General features: G+C 33.7%; 1 long non-coding RNA gene across 1 annotated transcript; it reads left to right on the plus strand.

The window, feature by feature from the left end:
* Positions 1-3,341: 3,341 nt before the first annotated feature.
* Positions 3,342-12,683, plus strand: LOC140821426 (uncharacterized). Its single transcript, XR_012115733.1, has 3 exons — positions 3,342-3,994; positions 10,783-10,966; positions 12,002-12,683. It is a non-coding gene; the product is annotated as an uncharacterized lncRNA (long non-coding RNA).
* Positions 12,684-13,185: the final 502 nt, after the last annotated feature.

Here is a 13,185-nt window from a genome sequence, read left to right on the forward strand (position 1 = left end):
AGAACCGTCGCCTTTAGCAACGGTTTTACGTTAAACAGTCGCCACTAGCGACGAGGTAACATAAACCGTCGCCGATCTTGATCGGCGACGGTAGTTTTATATTCGTCGCCCATGGCGACGGTATATTAAAACCGTCGCTAATAGCTTGGCTGCTTCACCTAGCAGCACGACGCTTGTATCAATTTTTCGCGTCAGCCCGATTCAGATGTCATTGAAAGCTCTTTCGATCTTTGAGTAGGTTATTTCGCCTGTCATATAAGATAATCTTAGGACAATGTTGCAGGAATTTTCTACGATAGGTCTCACAAGACTAAGTCAATTTCATCTCACTATTAATCGAGACGGGATGAGTCGATGTCAGGTGCCATGCTTATCCGTTGTTAGCGCTTTTTTTCTTCTAATCTCATATGTCGCCTTGAGAGTTCCATTCTCACCCGGTCCTTGGCTCATTCCTGATTTTGCGACGGGCTTGTCCCGTCGCCTAATATGGCAACGGAGTTATTTTCGTATTTTTTCATTAATTTAATTGACTGATCAATTTATTAACTCAACCTTGCAACGATGGTCTACACACCCAACATAGAATAATATTCAAACTTTGTTTATCCAACATTATTCCTAGTAAGAATTTATTATTAGCTTGGACTTTGCCTCCAATCAATTACATGGGTGTATTCAACCTAGAGATTTAACGACTTTTAATGACTTTTTTTAATAAGAGACTTTTGTGGATTTGACAGACATTTGTAGAATCTCACAGATTTCTAAACAGAATTCCATTAGACTCCTGTAGACTTTTTGCAAGACTTTTGTAGATTTCTGTTAACTTTTTCATATGAAAATCCATGACTCTTGTAATATTTTTATGGGGATATATTCAATCTAGACTCTTCATTTGAAATATTATTATTATTAATGTAAATAAGATTTATTTAAAATGTAAATAGATTTTATTTGTGAAAACAAATAATGAATCACTAGTCAATTTAGAACTCAAAATTGAACTTCTCGATCCTAACCAATTCAACATAAATTATTAATTAATCAAAAAATTTAGAATATATAACAATTTCTTTTTGTGAATATTAGATTAAAAAATCAAAATAGTATGACAATTTGATAAAATTTCAACAATAGTTTATGAAATAAAATCTAACTTATATTGACAATATGATCAACATCGCTCCACATTTGATTTGCTATAGCATCTCTCCATGCATTAGCATTTGTCCGTTGTTGTTCTTGTGTATCGAATAATTCACCAAAGTTGTCATCTTCGTAAACTTGTTCTTGAGTATCATCAATAGCTCCAATGCAATCCTATAACAACAATATAATAATAATAATAATTACAACAACATCAATAACAAAAACAACAAAAAAAATTTCATTACTTACTTTGAAATAAGGATAAAATCTTGTACTCTCTCTTATTTTTTCGGACACTGCAGATCCAGGTTTGACCATCATATCTGCTGCAATGCTATTTAATGCTTTCAACACCTTGTTGAAGTTTTGGCTTGTATTGTAGTGTGATCGTTCAAAGGTTTTACGAATTAAGCAATATCGGGTATTATGACCAACATCGAGTAAAAATACGGCAAATTAATAAAATACTTGCAAATTAATAAAATACTTGCAAATTATTGATTATACTCATAACAAACCTAAAACGATGCAATATACATATATTAAAAACATGATATTAAATGACAATAAAAAACTTACAAATTATATATGGATCAAGTATGTTCATTATTAAATAACTACTACTACTGTTCCAAACTGACCATTATAAATTTAGTGAGACATTTGATACAATTGTGAAATTAGATTTGTGTGCATCAAATTATTCTCAATAGGATTTGTGTGAATGTGTAGACAAAATCGTGAAATTATATAGATTTATGATAAATAATCATGATCAAGCTGGCAAAGAAAAAAGAAAAATGAAACACCATAATAATTGAGAAGTCAACTTGAATTTGTACAACAACAAAAAAATCGTGACTGAAGAAGGGAATAATACCTTTGAAGGAAATTGTGCAGGAGGAAGAAGAGCGGCCGCCGATATGGGGTGCAAAAATTTGTTGATAAAAGTCTACCAAAATCTCTAGGGTGAGTAGAAGAGAATTTTTTATTTCTAATTGTTGTACCTAGTGTTTTAAATTTTGTACATAAAGAAATCTATAAGAATCATGGAAAATCTATGGAATTTTGGATACTTATAGATTTTCATAGAGTTTTCAAAAATCAAATTTGAATACCACTTTTACTTTTAACAACTCTACAAATCCTAATTTGGATACCCCAAAACTTTTATAGAGTCTACAAAAATCCATGTTGAATACCTCTAGATTTCTAAAATCCATTAAAGTCATCAAAAGTAATTAAATTTCCTAAATTGAATATACCCCCATTAATGTCTCATTAATTTGTTTCCCTCTTCAAATATCAAATGTAATGCAAAAGCAAAACATTGGCAATTAGTTTAACTAATATATCAATTATATTTAATGACATTTATTTATAATTAAGTTTTCAAACCTCAGTACATATTATTTAATATCATTTATATCTTTAAGATTAACTTGATTTTTCAAAATTTATTCTTTAGAAATAATCAAATGGACTTAATGATTGTAATGTTTTGATATTTGAAAATAAAATTTTAAAACTTGAACTAGTATATTTTGAATTATTCCAAAATTTATTATTTTGATTACAGTCGGAATAGCGATTTCAAAATATGTAATATATTTCAAAAGGTAAATTTTAAAACTTTTTAAAAATTATATATATAATTCAAAGTTTTTACTATTATATGCCCTTGGTTTTTCAATACTAGTATTAGGTCATGCATTGGAACGTCAGGCCTAATTTTTGGAAATAATTGCAACTGGATTCAATTATTATTATTATTATTATTGAAGTGCAATAATTGTTTTATTACGAAGAGATCGGCATGTGATGCAAATGGATTCGATTATTATATGTTGGTTAAGCGTGCATGAGTGAGAGTAGTATTGAGATGAATGATCTCCTGGGAAGTTCTCACGCGTCAAACTGTTGACGTTGTGTCGCTTGATCTGGTTGGCTAAATGGGCCGTAAAATAGTGACATCAGATCTTAGTGGGTAATAATGTCTCTGTTTGGGACATGGCCGACGGTAGGAAAATGATAAGACTGATCTTTAAGTGATATGAGATAGAACCAGTAGATAGATACGTACCTCCTCGGTACACATGGAATTTACACATTTCGTGCCCATGGAAATGGAAATACAACTTTGGATCATATCACTTCTCTTATTGAATTGCAAGAGTTGTATGCTGCGGATAATGAGGAAGGCAGACATTTTCGTCAGTTCATCAGGGCATACAATCATGTTTTCTCTTTTACATCGATGAGAGTCAACTTAGATGAGTCCTTAACAACCGGTACACATGGAATTTACACATTTCGTGCCCATGGATCAATATATCACTCGATTGGAAGTCTTCTACCAAATGAGAATTGTAGGCCACCATACATGCAGATGTGGATTGTAGACACAGATTATGATATAGACAATAGACTTCATTAAAATCCAGAGCTAAGGCGAGAATTACTGCTTGAGATACAAAACATTCTTGATCAACACAATCCATTTGTGCACGTGTTTTGACAAATTGGCAAATGTCAAGACATACCTAACTGTAGGCTCATCATCAGGCAACAAAAACCTAATGAACATCAATATAGTTTACCAACAACATCTCAAGTAGCAGCTGTAATTTTTGACAACGAATTTCAAGAAACTTTGAGCGGTCGAGATATTACTATACAAGGTATCGGTGGTAATCTTATCAGCATTCAAGATGTAGTTGGCTATTATGATCCTCTGCAATATCAACTCCTTCTGCGATATGGTACATATGGTTGGGACATAAATATCCGAAATATCAATGGTACCCGGTTAACATGCTTAAATTACTATGCATATATGCTATAGGTCAGTGAAAAAACATTTTACGTCATGCTTCATTTTTTTATTAAAAACAATTAAAAACTTACATATAAACCTATACTCATATAGTGTAAATTATCTTCTTATTCAGACACGCGAAAATTCGCCATCTTTGCTACTTAGAGAAGGCCGTCTACTTCAACAATACGTAGTTGACAATTACGTAAAGATTGAAACACAAACATTACGATGGATACGTTCAAATCAACGTGATATACGTTCTGAACTTTACCAATGATGGCAAGATTGTTTACATGGAGGTGAAAATAATGCAGGTATTATAACTTAATTATTATAATATTATTTTTCACAACATATATTACAACTCATAAATTATACATATCTTCCAAATGCATTACAGGAAATGTGGGTACCAGAATCGTTTTGCCATCATCTTTCGGTGGAAGCCCACGTGATATGTACCAACGGTATCAAGATGCCATGACTTTGGTACAGAAATATGGAAAACCAGATATAATGTAACGTCCCGAAAATCGGAAAGTCCACGTGAACCACATGCATGCAAATTATTAAATTCTTTGGTATTTCATTAAATTATTTTAAAGCATAAAATGTATTTTTATTTTATTAAATTGTGTTTAAATATTTTTATGCATTATTATTGCATGATATGATTTAATTTACGAAATTTTAAAAGTTCATGCACTATGATTTTTAAGTTTCATTTCGCGCTCGAACGAGGAGCGGAGACTGGGAGAATTTTCAGAAAAATTATTTTAATTACACGATTCATTTTATTAATTAATATAAGATATTTTAAAGGTATTTTTCAAGAATTGAGATTTATTGGGTATTTTTACCCGCATGATTTTAATTTTTAACGGTGCGCAAATTTTATCGAATCGGGGAACTTTTTGAGAGTTCGGATAATATTTTTAAAAACTTTCAAACACGAAATATTTTTCGGGAGTGTGTTTGGATTTAATGAGCCTACTTTTAAGCTTATTGGACTTAAACTCTTTTAATATAAAATAAAAGCTAATTAACCTAATTAACCCTACACCTTTTATTTCACAACCCACCAACCGACACCCCTTCATTACACAACCTCCACTCTGTTTTCCTTCCATTTCCAGCCTCCCCCAGCTGATTTCTTTCCTCGGCTTTCACAGCAGGAAATTCAAGAAGGTTTCGGCCACTTCTTTTCATGCAAAGGAAAATTCTTTCGGGTCTCCATCATCGTTCTTTTTCTTCAATCATCAAGGCACGCATGTATCACCCTTTTCTCTTCATACACTCTGATATTATACTGATCTTTATGAAAATGCATGAAAGTTTATCGATCCAGCCTTGTACATGCACGATTTTTCGGTTTTTCTTTGAATGCTAGCATTTTTCGGTTTGCTATTCATAAACTTGATGATATGTGGTGCAAAGGGCTGCTGTATAAGGTTTTCAAGGGCCTTTACAGACCATGGTTGTAGAGTTTTAGGTGCTGGTGTGAGCAGCTTGTTTGGGTTTTGATGATAAAGGGTGAGGGCCGATCGGTTGTGAGATGTTAGGAGTTTCGATCCATGTTTTCCTGCTACACCAGCTGTGCGAGGGCTTTCTCCAGCCCTGGACCAGACCCTGGTGGGTTTGAGTCGGGGCCTGGAATGGCTCGAACCATGCTGGAAACGACAGAAGGAGCGATCGAGCAAGGGTGATATGGGTTAGCCGCGGTAGGAGCTTCTTGTTGATTATCGGTTCTTAGCAATTGGCGGCTTGCGTGGGACTTGTGGCGTGGGTCTGGTAGATCCATTAGTGTCTGGTCTTGGTCCCTAGTGGGTTGGTTCATAGCTGGGAAGAGTTTGGGCGAGCCGGGAAGCGCTAGGAGGCGAGTGGTGTCATTTTTGGGTTTGGGTTAGGGAAGTTGCAATTTTCCAGCAACTTTCCAGCAGCTGTAAGTGGTTGGTCTCATGAGTTTAGGGGCTGGAATTGTTGTGTTTTAGGACCTTTAAGTGTTTGTAAGATATGGTAAAAAGTTGGGAGAAATTTGGTTAAGTTTCGAGTAGATTCGGGTTAAAACCGGGACCTCAGTCCAAGTTTTAAAACAATTCGGTTAAGTTATGAAATGAGCTCAAGTTTACGTCTAGGAATATTTTTAAATATGTTTTGAGACATTTTTAGGAGTTTGGTAAGTTTCGGATCAAAATAATGAGTTTTCGATTTATCCGGGATTTAGTCGCCGCACGAAACGTTAATTAAAGGATTAATTGAAATGCCTAGATTTAAGCTTAATAAAATTATGGAAAATTATATTTAAGCTCAAATAATTATTAGAAGTCTAAGTTTTTAATTTGGGAATTTTATGCTAAGGTTTGGTTTAATTCGGGATTAAAGCGCATTAATATGTTATATTTAAAGTTTAATTTAAAATTCATCAATTTAAGCCAAATAAAAATATGGGAAAATTCTTGTAGGCTTAAATAATTATTTGGGACGTGTTAGAGTCAATGGAATTAATAAAATGTCAAAAACGTGGAATTTTACGTCTAGGGGTGAAACGATAATTTTTGGGTTTCCGGGGGCAAAATGGTCATTTTGCACCCGAGGTGAGATTTTGGACATGGCAGCGCCCAGAGCACAAATTTATGATATTTTAAATTTTTATGCATCATGATCACGATTTTAAGATTTTATAAAGATATACGTCGCATGCTTGGATTTAAGATTTTATCATGATTTAAATGTTTATGCATCGTGTTCATGATTTTTTTTATGAAATAATGATAAATATGATGCATGCTTGGTTTAAAGGGAAAAAATTACGTATATGGATTCTTTTATTAAGTGATGAATATGATGACACGTTTTGAAGGAAGGGATTTAGTTGTGACTAACACGATGACACGATGACATGTAAGACCCGGGCTCAGTGGGCGGGTAATGCCGTTGCTGATGTCCCTCGCCGCCGGATACCGCGGTTACACGTAGGTGAATCCATCGACTGACATGATGACATGATGATACGAAAGTCACAGCTAATGAACGGAATTCAAATTAAGATTTTAACACGTATATGCTGATACGATGATACATGCTATGATTATTAACATGTTTTGACAGGACACGTTTACGCATTCGATATGATAATATGATGGGACAGGTTTTGACACGTTATGATTTTTACACGATACGCTTATGTTCATGTTTTTAAGCTCATGAAATGTATGTTGATTATGTTATTTTTCACTGTTGTGTGCTACGTATATGTACTTGTTATTACTGGTACATGTGTGTTGAGTCTTTAGACTCACTAAGCGTGTGTGATGCAGATGAGCATTTTGATCAGGGGACCGGAGGTGCCGAAGACTGAGTAGGCAGGCGAAATGTGTGGTGACACGACCCGAGGACCGTTATTTTTCCGCATATTGATTCATGTGTTTTGAGAGGAGAGGAATATTTTAACACGTTGATGATTTTAAGATTTTTCTACGTTTACGTTTACATTGATTTTGGATGACGTTAGGTATTTTTAAACTGCGTCATTCTTGTTGGCAATTAAATAAGATTATTTTAAATGTTATTTTGTAATTGCGAGAAAAAAAAATATTTCCGCATTTTTAAAGAGGAGACGCTACATATAATGCTTACAATGACATGCAATCCGAATTGGAATGAGATAAAATATCAACTACTTCCTGGTCAATCATCTCAAGACCGCCCAGAATTGATTACAAGGATATTTAAATCTAAATTTGAAGAGTTTAAAAAAGACATTGTGGATAGGGGGGTTTTGGGTAAGGTCTGCTCTTATTTGTACGTCATTGAGTTTCAAAAAAGAGGGCTTTCTCATGTTCATATGTTAGTCATATTTGAAAATAATGACAAGTTGTGTACTCCCGATCACTTTGACTCAATTGTGCGTGCTGAAATACCTTCACAAACAGAAGAACCCAATCTACACAAAGCAGTTGTCCGCCATATGATACATGGGCCATGTGGATCAATCAATCCAAATTGTCCATGCATGGTAAATGGTAAATGTCAGAAGAACTTTCCAAAGCCATTTGCGAAATACACATCTAGAGGAAATGATTCATATCTTTTGTATCGAAGACGTGAAGGTGGCCAAGTATCAATTACCAACAATGAAAATGTATTCATTGATAATGGTTGGGTTGTCCCATACAATCCATGGCTTTTATTAAAATATGATTGTCATATTAATGTTGAAGTATGTGGAGGGATTAAATGTGTCAATTACATATACAAGTACATCCATAAAGGTCCTGATCGGTTCGCACTAGAGTTACGAAATGGGCAAAATTGTGATGAAATCCAACAGTACGTGGATGGAAGGTGGATTTGTGCGCCTGAAGCATTTTGGCGAATTTTCTCATTTGAGTCAGTATGATGTATCCTTCAGTCATTAGGTTTCAACTACATACACCAAACCAACATTTGGTTTATTTTGACCACCAACAACATGTACGTGATCTACTAGCAGATGATGACAACTCGAAGACTATGCTTACAGAATTTTTCAAAATAAATTGTGATCTTGACTTGACTGAAAAATATTTATATCGAGAATTTCCACAATATTACACATGGATAAAATCTGGAAAAAAATGGATTCGTTGAAGAAGCAACAATAAAGTGGTTGGGAGAGTATATGTTGTGTCGCCATCTGAAGGTAAGAGGTTTTATCTCAGTATTCTTTTAAACCATGTTAGGCGCCCAACATCTTTTGAAGATCTGATCATTGTGAATGGGGTAACATATTCAACATTTAAGGAGTCTGCTCAAATGAGAGGACTTCTTGAACATGATGATTATATAAAACAATGTCTGGAAGAAGCACGTTCTATTAAAATGCCATCTTCATTTAGAAGGTTATTTGTATCCATAATGATGTTCTGTCAACCAACACCAGTTCGAGAACTCTGGGATGAGTTCTGTCCTTGCATGTGTGAAGATTATGGTCGAGAAATTTCATCAAATAACTTAATCATCAATAAGTTATTGCTTGAGATACGAAGGTTGTTGCATCAGTACAAAAAGAAACTTGATGATTTTGATTTGCCATCAATAAGTGCCGAGTTTTTAGAAGCCACAACACTACCCAGAATAAATGAGGATGAGCTTTCTTATCAGATTTCTGATGATTATTTGAGATCTATTGAACGTTTGAATGCTCATCAGAGGATTGCGTTTGACACCATCATAGATAGTATTATGCATAACCGATCAAAACTTTTCTTCATTGATGGTCCAGGAGGTACTGGTAAGACTTTTTTATACCGCTCAATGTTGGCACATTTGAGAAAAATGGGTAAAATTATAATTGCGGTAGCAACATCTGGAATAGCTGCAACATTGTTGCAAGGTGGAAGAACTGCACACTCACGTTTTCTAATTCCACTTAGACCAACAGCATCAACACTGTGCCAAATAAAAAAACAGTCAGAACTTGCAGATCTAATAAGGCGTGCATCAGCTATAGTATGGGACGAGGCTCCAATGGCAAATCGCTATGCTTTTGAATCCATTAGTAAGAGTTTTCAAGATATTATGGACAATCATATAGCGTTTGGAGGGAAAACAATGGTTTTTGGTGGCTATTTTTGACAAGTGTTACCGGTTGTTAAACGAGGGTCAAAGGCAGAACAAATTGTTGCAAGTATTTCAAGGTCAACATTCTGGCATTGCGTAAAGATAATACACCTTCAGCAAAATATGAGATCTGCTCAAGATATTGACTTTTCGAAATTTCTCTTGCGCATAGGTGATGGATCGCAACATACTGTGAATTGTGATTTCATAAAATTACCAGATTCAATTATCATACCATGAAAAGGAGAACAATCAATTCAGAATTTGATTGATTCTGTTTTTCCTAACATGATAAATCATGTTAACGATGAAAACTATATGGTTGATAGAGCCATCATCACACCAAAAAATGTTGATGTCGACAATATTAATCAAATGCTCATTATGAAGTTTCCTGGAGAGGAAAAAGAGTATACCTCTTGGGATAGTGTAGAAGACGACAATCACAACCTCTTTCAAGAAGAATTTTGAATTCCCTTTATCCAAGTGGTTTGCCACCACATAAAATCGTATGGAAAGTAGGAAGTCCTATCATGCTCTTGAGAAATGTTGCTCCTGAACATGGACTATGCAATGGAACAAGATTAATATGCCGCAGTCTTGGTAGAAATTTTATAGATGCTGAGATCATAACAGGTCCTCACACTGGTACCGGATTCTTTCTACATAGAATGCCCTTGAAAAGAGAAGATAATTCTGGATTACAATTTGAGTTGACACGTCGACAGTTTCCCATAAGGCTTAGTTTTGCTCTGAAAATAAACAAAGCACAAGGTCAAACAATCCCAAATATTGGCATATTTTTGCGTAACCATGTGTTAAGCCATGGTCAGCTATATGTGGCACTTTCAAGAGGAGTCTCACAAAATTCTACCAAAATTTTGGTAAAAGATTGGAATTTAGAGCGTCAATCTGGAGTATTCACTAGAAATGTGGTTTTCAAAGACGTATTGCTACCTAATAGAGAATAATTAATTGTGAGTAAGTCAACTCTCTTTATTCTAATTTTTTCTATAAAAAACATTATGTACAAATAATTACAATAAAAATTTGTACATGTTACATGTTTCAACGCTAGAATTTGGGGGATGCTAATATACTGCAGGTTAGTGGAGACAAACATTGTACTTTATGCTTTATCTTTTTAATTAAAAATATTATATTTAAGTTTACAACTATACTCTTATAGTGTAAATTATCTTCTTAATCAGATACGAGAAAATTCATCATCTTTGCTACTTAGAAGAGGCCGTCTACTACAACAATATGCAGTTGACAATTACGTAAAGATTGAAACACAAAGACTAAGATGGATATGTTCAAATCAACGTGATATACATTCAGAACTGTACCAAGGATTGCAAGATTGTTTACATGAAGGTGAAAACAATGCAGGTACGATAACTTATACATCTCTACCAAATACATTATATACATCAACCTCTTATAGTAACTACCTTGATAATTTTAATAGACTATATAATAATGCACCGGCCCTTAAAGTGAATACTTTGGTCATTTTATTCTAGGGAAAAAATTGTCTTTTCTTTCATATTTCATTAAATTTATTATTTACCACTTATAAGTTATAACTACAACCTTTCATATTTTTTTCACTTGATAAATAATTACTATTTTATTTATCTTTAGATATACATATACCGAACCATAACATGCATATAACAACTTCAACTTCAACATAAAGTATAAACAATCACATGTCAACTTGAACTACCAACTTCGAATCCTCGGCATATATATTTTAAATAAATCACATATCTGATTTAAACATATAACCCAAAATCAATAACTCAAATAATTCAACTACTATTTCTTTAATTTAAATTTAATTAGTTTCCCAAAATTCCAAGCTAAACGATATTTATATTCTGGAATTCGCTCTAAAACTCCTAAATAATCAATATATTCAACAATATAATACCAACTAGCCACCGAGGTACACGCGTTACATGTGTCATGAATATATGTACCTAATATTTTAAACATTCATTATATACACAAAAATATTTTGTATAATGAATATATTCATGACATACAATGGATTTCAAAGCTTAAATAAATTTAACAAACTCGATTTTTTACCTTACATGATATAGTTTTTTCTATCATAACAATAATATTATTTTGAATCCGTAATAGCATCTCCTATGGAAAACACTAAAATTCAATTTACATGATATAGTTTTTTATCATAGAAAAAATATTATTATGGTTAAATTCACACATAATAACCACAATTTTCAAACTTAAAATTTAAAGATTCTGACCATATATTTACTCATTAATGTTAACAAAGACAATCTGAATAACTATTCATTAATAAAAAATCTAACATTCTTCACACACGCACTCTTTTGGGATCTTATTACATATCACATCTTATACATCTCTACTGAATGCATCATACAGGAAATGTTGGTACCAGAATTGTTTTGCCTTCATCTTTTGGTGGAAGCCCACGTGATATGTACCAAAGGTATTAAGATGCAATTACTTTGGTACAAACATATGGAAAACCAGATATAATGCTTACAATGACATGCAATCTGAATTGGAATGAAATAAAATATGAACTATTTCCTAGGCAATCACCTCAAGACCGTCCAGATTTGATTACAAGAATATTTCGGTCAAAAAAAGGGGTTTTAGGTAAGGTCTGCTCTTATTCGTACGTCATTGAGTATCAAAAAAGAGGGCTTTCTCATGTTCATATGTTAGTCATATTTGAAAATAATGAGAAGTTGTGTACTCCCGATCACTTTGACTCAATTGTGCGTGCTGAAATACCTTTACAAACAGAAGAACCCAATCTACATAAAGCAGTTGTCCACCATATGATACATGGGCCATGTGGTTCAATCAATCCTAACTGTCCATGCATGGTTAATGGTAAATGTAAGAAGAACTTTCCAAATCCATTTGTGGAATACACATATCGAGGAAATGATTCATACCCTTTGTATCGAAGACGTGGAGGTGTCCAAGTATCAATTCCCAACAATGACAATGTTTTAATTGATAATGGTTGGGTTGTACCGTACAATCCATGGCTTTTGTTGAAATATGATTGTCATATTAATGTTGAAATATGTGGAGGGATTAAATGTGTAAAATACATATACAAGTACATCCATAAGGTCCCAATCGAGTCGCACTAAAGTTACAAAATCGGCAAAATTGTGATGAAATCCAACAATATGTGGCTGGAAGGTGGATTTGTGCGCCCGAGGCATTATGGAGAATTTTATCATTTGAGTTCAGTAGGATGTATCCTTCAGTCATTAGGTTACAAATACATACACCAAACCAACATTTGATTTATTTCGACCCACAACAACATGTAAATGATATACTTGCAGATGATGACAACTCGAAGACTATGCTTACAGAATTTTTCAAAATAAATTGTGATCCTGAATTGACTGGAAAGTATTTCTATCGAGAATTTCCACAATATTACACATGGATAAAATCTAGAAAAAAAATGGATCCATCGAAGAAGCAGCAATAAAGTGGTTGGAAGAGTATATGTTGTGTCGCCATCTGAAGGTGAGATGTTTTATCTTCGTATCCTTTTAAATCATGTTAGGGGC

The sequence above is a fragment of the Primulina eburnea genome, unplaced genomic scaffold (assembly GCF_022965805.1).
Source record: "Primulina eburnea isolate SZY01 unplaced genomic scaffold, ASM2296580v1 ctg567_ERROPOS1000000, whole genome shotgun sequence".
NCBI lineage: Eukaryota > Viridiplantae > Streptophyta > Magnoliopsida > Lamiales > Gesneriaceae > Primulina > Primulina eburnea.